At 53.4% G+C, this 7,012-nt stretch overlaps 1 protein-coding gene across 5 annotated transcripts in view; it reads right to left on the reverse strand.

Moving 5' to 3' along the window:
- The window catches only part of EXOC2 (exocyst complex component 2), a 194,314-nt gene extending 189,939 nt beyond the window's left edge, over positions 1–4,375 (reverse strand). For 4 of the 5 annotated variants that reach the window (XR_006735217.1, XR_006735216.1, XM_045551564.1 and 1 more), the window contains exon 1: positions 4,233–4,321. The gene's annotated coding sequence lies outside the window, so the exon portion shown is untranslated. Of the gene's footprint in view, positions 1–4,232 lie in introns of all 5 variants that reach the window. The other variant, XM_045551563.1, reaches the window with a different exon arrangement.
- Between the last annotated feature and the right edge of the window lie 2,637 nt (positions 4,376–7,012).

Here is a 7,012-nt window from a genome sequence, read left to right on the forward strand (position 1 = left end):
ACATGCCTCCCTCATCATGCTCTCACCTCCTTGAAGCTTCCCAATCACTCTAACCCCAGCAGATCCTTCCCTCCTGTGAACTCCTGCTGTACTTACAATCAATACTACATAGTTTAGTTCTTAGCTATTCTTTAACTGATAGGGCAAAAATGCCCCTTCTGAATTCAGGCTAATATTATTTCATTTTTAATGTGTGTGTCAGGCACATGCTAAGACTGGGAGATACAAAAATAATTAAAACTAATCCCTATCCAGCCTGAGCTTAGTCTTTTGACTAGTATGTAAATACCAATAATAGTTATAGCCCCTAACACAACACAGGGATAAGACAAGTGCTAAGGGGTTATAGGATTCAGTAAGCTGGAAAATTTCAAAGCAGAAAGGATTTTTAGAAATAGTCTAGTTTCACGTGCTCTCAGAATACACAAAAAAAGGAAACAGTCCAAAGCAGCTAAGCCATTCAGCCAGTGCTATGAAGCAGGGCAGTGGTGGCCTAAGGACCAGTAATGGTTGCTTTGAGGCCTAAACCAAAAATAACTCTTAACTCTGTAATTTTCAAATTGAAATCCAAAGATACCTTATGGGTATGTCCACAACTTCAAAATTCACAATTTCTCATCAATTACTTTAAGTTTGTGTACTCATATTAGTAATAATTATTTTAAACATAAACATACTCTAAAGCATATGATTATAAACGAACACTACTACCATGTGATTTCAGCAGATAGTCCAGAGGGTACATGCACATAGCCCAGGGTTTAAGAATAATCAACATTCTAGCACACTGCTTAGCAGAGTGATCAGTGTTATTTCCTGTTCCAGTCAATTTCGAAATCCTCTCTACTCAACACTAACCTAGAACTCATCCATTCAATAAACATATAGGCATCTACTATTTGGGAAGTGCTGTACTAGGAATCTTGGCTAGATTACGCTGGGTAAACTGGAGAACGAGTGAAAAAGTAATTGCGAGAATAACTCTGCAACTAGCATTTCCTATATGGCCTAATCTTGCGGCTTCCTGACTGACACTGGAAATAGTTCAAAGTCCTTTACTAGAAGACTGCCTTTGCAAAAATTTTCAGAGTACCAATTCCATTTCCCATAAGATTCATATATAATAGGCTCTCAAATATTTTCAGAATGAATGAAAATTTACCTAGCAGGTTAATAACTATCTTTTAGAAAGGTAATACAGTTGACCCTTGAGCAATGTGGCTTTGAACTGTGCAGGTTCACTTATACATGGAATTTTTTTAATAAAAATGACACTGAGCATGTCTGCCTCTCTGCCTCCCCTTCCACTTCTTCTGCTTCTGCCACTCCTGAGACAGAAAGACCAACCCCTCCTCTTCCTCCTCCTCCTCAGCCTGCTCAACATGAAGACAGCAAGGATGAAGACCTTCATGATGATCCACTTCTACTTAATGAACAGTAAATATATTTTCTCTGCCTCACAATTTTCTTAATACTAACATTTTTTCTCTAGCTTTATTGTAAGAATACAAATTGTATGTAATATATAATACATATAACATACAAAATACATGTTAATTGACTGTTTATGTTATCTGTAAGGCTTCCAGTCAACAGTAGGCTATTAGTATAAAGTTTTAGGGAAGTCAAAAGCTGTATGCAAATTTCTGCCTTTACTGGAGGTCAGCACCCCTAACCCTGGTGGTGTTCAAGAGTCAACTGTAGTTCAAAATAGTATTCAGTACAGGAAATTAAATGCTTGATGAGAAAACAGAAATAATTTTCTAAAACTTCCAAGAGTTGCTCCCAAGTTACACTGGGGGATTCTCTGCTTCTCTGATTAAATTTACTAAGTTTCTACTTAATCGAACAGAAGAGAACATTTAAGTACTAGACACACATTCTCTATTGCCACCGTGCACAGTGCACCCAAATAATTTAAGTGTGGCTGACTTAAAAAATATTTTTCAAAGTTTTCCTTGTAAGTTTACTCACAGATTCATAAAGGTATCAAACGTAAATTTTCCCAGACTTATTAGCACATTGACCTTTAGCAGATTAAAAATTGCCTGTTTCCATTTAAAGACGAGTACTTTCAAGAAGTGCTTATTGGAAAGGAGAAAGCGGCTCTTTACAAAACCCTAGGGTCCAGGGTCACGCAGCGCCAGGCTTCGAGGCGACCAGCGTGCAGGCCTGGAGCCGTCTGCGCGCTCTACGCGGCAGCTGTGACACGGCCCGTGCGCTGCCTACCCCAGCAGCCAAGCCGCCCACCTACCCCAGCACCCAAGCCCCCGCCTACCCCAGCACCCAAGCCCCCCGCCTACCCCAGCACCCAAGCCGCCCGCCTACCCCAGCACCCAAGCCCCCCGCCTACCCCAGCACCCAAGCCCCCCGCCTAACCCAGCACCCAAGCCGCCGACCTAACCCAGCACCCAAGCCGCCCTCCTAACCCAGCACCCAAGCCGCCCGCCTAACCCAGCACCCAAGCCGCCCGCCTAACCCAGCACCCAAGCCCCCGCCTACCCCAGCACCCAAGCCCCCCGCCTACCCCAGCACCCAAGCCCCCCGCCTACCCCAGCACCCAAGCCGCCCGCCTACCCCAGCACCCAAGCCCCCCGCCTAACCCAGCACCCAAGCCCCCGGCCTACCCCAGCACCCAAGCCCCCCGCCTAACCCAGCACCCAAGCCGCCGACCTAACCCAGCACCCAAGCCGCCCTCCTAACCCAGCACCCAAGCCGCCCTCCTAACCCAGCACCCAAGCCGCCCGCCTAACCCAGCACCCAAGCCGGCGACCTAACCCAGCACCCAAGCCCCCCACCTACCCCAGCACCCAAGCCGCCCTCCTAACCCAGCACCCAAGCCGGCGACCTAACCCAGCACCCAAGCCGGCGACCTAACCCAGCACCCAAGCCGCCCACCTAACCCAGCACCCAAGCCCCCCGCCTACCCCAACACCCAAGCCGCCCGCCTAACCCAGCACCCAAGCTGGCGACCTAAGCCAGCACCCAAGCCCCCCGCCTACCCCAGCACCCAAGCTGGCGACCTAACCCAGCACCCAAGCCCCCCACCTACCCCAGCACCCAAGCCGCCCTCCTAACCCAGCACCCAAGCCGGCGACCTAACCCAGCACCCAAGCCGCCCACCTAACCCAGCACCCAAGCCGCCCTCCTAACCCAGCACCCAAGCCGGCGACCTAACCCAGCACCCAAGCCGCCCACCTAACCCAGCACCCAAGCCGGCGACCTAACCCAACACCCAAGCCGCCCACCTAACCCAGCACCCAAGCCGGCGACCTACCCCAGCACCCAAGCCTCCCACCTACCCCAACACCCAAGCCGCCCGCCTAACCCAGCACCCAAGCCGGCGACCTAACCCAGCACCCAAGCCGCCCACCTAACCCAGCACCCAAGCCGGCGACCTAACCCAGCACCCAAGCCGGCGACCTACCCCAGCACCCAAGCCCCCCACCTACCCCAACACCCAAGCCGCCCGCCTAACCCAGCACCCAAGCCGGCGACCTAAGCCAGCACCCAAGCCCCCCGCCTACCCCAGCACCCAAGCCGACGACCTAACCCAGCACCCAAGCCGGCGACCTAACCCAGCACCCAAGCCCCCCACCTACCCCAGCACCCAAGCCGCCCTCCTAACCCAGCACCCAAGCCGGCGACCTAACCCAGCACCCAAGCCGCCCACCTAACCCAGCACCCAAGCCGGCGACCTAACCCAGCACCCAAGCTGGCGACCTAACCCAGCACCCAAGCCCCCCACCTACCCCAGCACCCAAGCCGCCCTCCTAACCCAGCACCCAAGCCGCCCTCCTAACCCAGCACCCAAGCCGGCGACCTAACCCAGCACCCAAGCCGCCCACCTACCCCAGCACCCAAGCCGGCGACCTAACCCAGCACCCAAGCCCCCCGCCTACCCCAACACCCAAGCCGCCTGCCTAACCCAGCACCCAAGCCGCCCGCCTACCCCAGCACCCAAGCCGCCGACCCGTCCGCAACGCGGGCTACCAAGTCGCACCCGGCGGGCACCGGGACGCCGGGACCCAGCGACGGGGCCGCGCGAGCACGTTCCCAAACCTGGCAGGGTGACAACTACGCGGGGGGCAGGGCGCGCGGGCCCAGCCGCAACCCGGGTGGCGGGGACGGCCCCGGAGCCCTCGCCCCGCAGGTGCCCGCGGCCGGGCTGGGACGGCGCGGCTCCTGCCCTCGCGGCCCAGGCCTGGGGACCCGCAGGCTCCCGCACTCACCTCCAGCCTGCCTGCCGCCACCTCAGACGGGGTCCGGAAAGGCTCGCGGAAAACCAGGGCCGCTGGCGCCCTGCGGTCGGCGCCCTACTTCCGCCCGCCGCGAGCGCCGAGCGCGTCGATCCGCCGGACAGTCGAGCGCCGAGCCCTGGATGGGCGGGGCGGCGGGCGGAAGGCGGAGTCCTCGCGCGGCGCGCGCGGGTCGGCCTCGGGCTGGCGGCGGCCGCCTGCGCGCGTGCGCGCGAGCAAACGCATTTAGGGGAGAGGGCTTCGCGTCGGGTGGGGGTGAGGCGGAGAAAGATACAACCTCGGGGCTGCGCCGTGTGCACTGTCCCTCCCCGTGCCCTTGGGTCGTCTCAAAGAGGCTGCAGGGTCCCGGTGCGTTTGTGAGGTCACAATTCACAACTGCTCTGCGTCAGGGGCCCCACCGGGTCAGGACGATGTACCTGGTCAGGTGGCCGCACTGAGTCAGGGGGATGCACTGGGTCAGGGGGATGCATTGGGGTCAGGGGGATGCACTGGGGTTAGGGGGGATGCATTGGGGTCAGAGCCATGCACCAGGTCGGGGAGGTGCACCAGGTCAGGGCGCTGTGGCTCCTTTGGAGGCCCTAGGAAGTTAGGTGACGCGCAGAGACCACAGGCCCATGGAACTTTCAGAGGTGGCTAGTATCTCCTGCCTGGGACCCTGAGTGTTGGTGGCCATTGAGTGAACACATCCATCACCTGGGTGCTGTGCAGGCTCTGAAGGTCACAAGGTGAATAAGAGCAGTCACCCTCAGCTGGCTGGCCTGGGACAGCCACAGCCACAGTGGAAACCTGAGCCGTACCGGGGAGTGACTGCAGCTGTCTGGCCAGGAAAGGACCGAGGCCTGCACTAGGGACCATCAGAAGGGGAGCCGGTGACAGTGGCCAAACTGAGGGTGTGGGTTGACAGTTTGAATTGGCAGGACTTGCCACAGCTGTGAGAGAAAAATGACTTAAGGTAGTGATCTAAGTACTAGGGGAGTGGTGCTTCTACTAACTAAAATAGAAAAGAGTGAGGGAGGAGGGCCAGAAGTTCTCTTTTAAAATGTAAAATGCAGTTAGCACTCTGGTGGAGCTGTTGGGTAGGCCCTTGGGAATATGGGCCCATAGCTCAGGGGAGAGGTCTGCACTGGACGTATACCTTTGTAAGTTAGAAGTTGGTGGCTGGTATTTATGCTGTGGGTGTGTGAGATCTGGGGAGTGGAAATAGAGAGAAGACAGAAGAGGTCTGGGGCTGAGAGCTGGGGTGTCAGAGACTTCAGGAAGAGGAAGGAACCAAGACAGAGAAGCCAGTGAGGAAGGACAACCAGGGAAGTGGGCATGCATGAGGGCTAAAGGGGGAGTTTCAGAAAGGAGGAATTGATTGACCAAGCCAAAAAGTACTGCGAGGCCAAGACTCCGGAGACAACTGAGTATGGCACACAGCCGTCATTGACATCCTTGACAGGAGCCGTTTCAAAGGAATATGGCGTACCAAAGTCTCATTGGAGTGGACACAGAAGAGAAAATAAAGTGAAGTGGAAGAACGTAAGTTTAGACAACCTAGGTTGGGAGATTTAGCAAATAAAAATACAAGATGCCCAGTTAAGGTTGAATTTCAGATAAACACCAAATAGCTTTTAGCATAGATATATCCCTATACTAACATTGCCTGGGATGTATGTATACTAAAACATTGTTTTAGTATTTTTTTAGTGTAAGTATGTCCCAAATATTGCACGGGACATACTCATAATAATATTTGTTGTTTATCTAAATTCAAATTTAAGGGGATGTTCTGTATCTTTATCTGGCAATTTTGACAACCACTTTGAAGAATTTTTCAATAAAGGGAGCAGAGATGTGGGGTCGTTGCTGTTGGAACATGGTGTCACTGGAAAATTTTGTTTTAAGGTGGGAGCTATTATTTGCTAAAGAGAAAACTGCTGATGCAGGAGAGACAGGGGCACATTCAGAACAAAGTCTCTGTCGCACAAGGGCAGAGGTTATCCCTGGGAAAGAGCCCGCAGAGCTAGGCCATCACGGGAGGAGTGGCAACATGAGGCTACCATGCTGGTTTGGTAGACATGGTAAGGAGAAAATGAGAAAATACTCTTCTGGTTGCTTCTATTTTATCAGCAAAAGAACTAGCAAGATCATCTATGAGCACAGGGGATGGGGCATGGGAGGGTTGAGAGCGAGGGGTGAGATTGCTATCTTGGATACTGTGAGATGAATTTCCTAAGGAAATGTAATGATTGCCAGGCAGGGTGGAAAGCCCATGTGGGATGTGTGGCCCTACATTTAAGATGGAACCTGTCAGCCTGCTTGTGTGTGTTTTGGCTGCCCTGGGGTAGTGGGGAGTCAGTAGAAATTAGTTGTAGCTGAGGTTGTAGTTTGACACAGCAGCAGGAGGAGGGAGCAGGATAGTTGAGAATCTGTGTGAAGAAATAACATTAGACAGGACCGAGGAGCACGTTTAAGCTGGTGTGACAGGGTACTTAGATAGACTTCTTTCTGGTTGTCCTGAAATTGGCCACCTGGAGCAAGAAAGAGGGCTGCTGACTAAGTGGTCGTATGTCCCACTTTGCCTGGGATAACTCTGGTTTGTGTCTGTTATGCTGGCTGATTAACACTGTCCCCTTCACTGCCAAAAGTGTTCCTTTTAGGTAATATATGGTCACCCTAGAGTCTCCCCACTTATAAAGAAAGCCCCCAGACAGTGAGGTGAGACACCTCTTGAGGCCCTCAGGGGATTCACATTACTGGTTCTAATCTGG

Source organism: Lemur catta, chromosome 5, assembly GCF_020740605.2.
Source record: "Lemur catta isolate mLemCat1 chromosome 5, mLemCat1.pri, whole genome shotgun sequence".
In the NCBI taxonomy this organism is placed as follows: Eukaryota; Metazoa; Chordata; class Mammalia; order Primates; family Lemuridae; genus Lemur; species Lemur catta.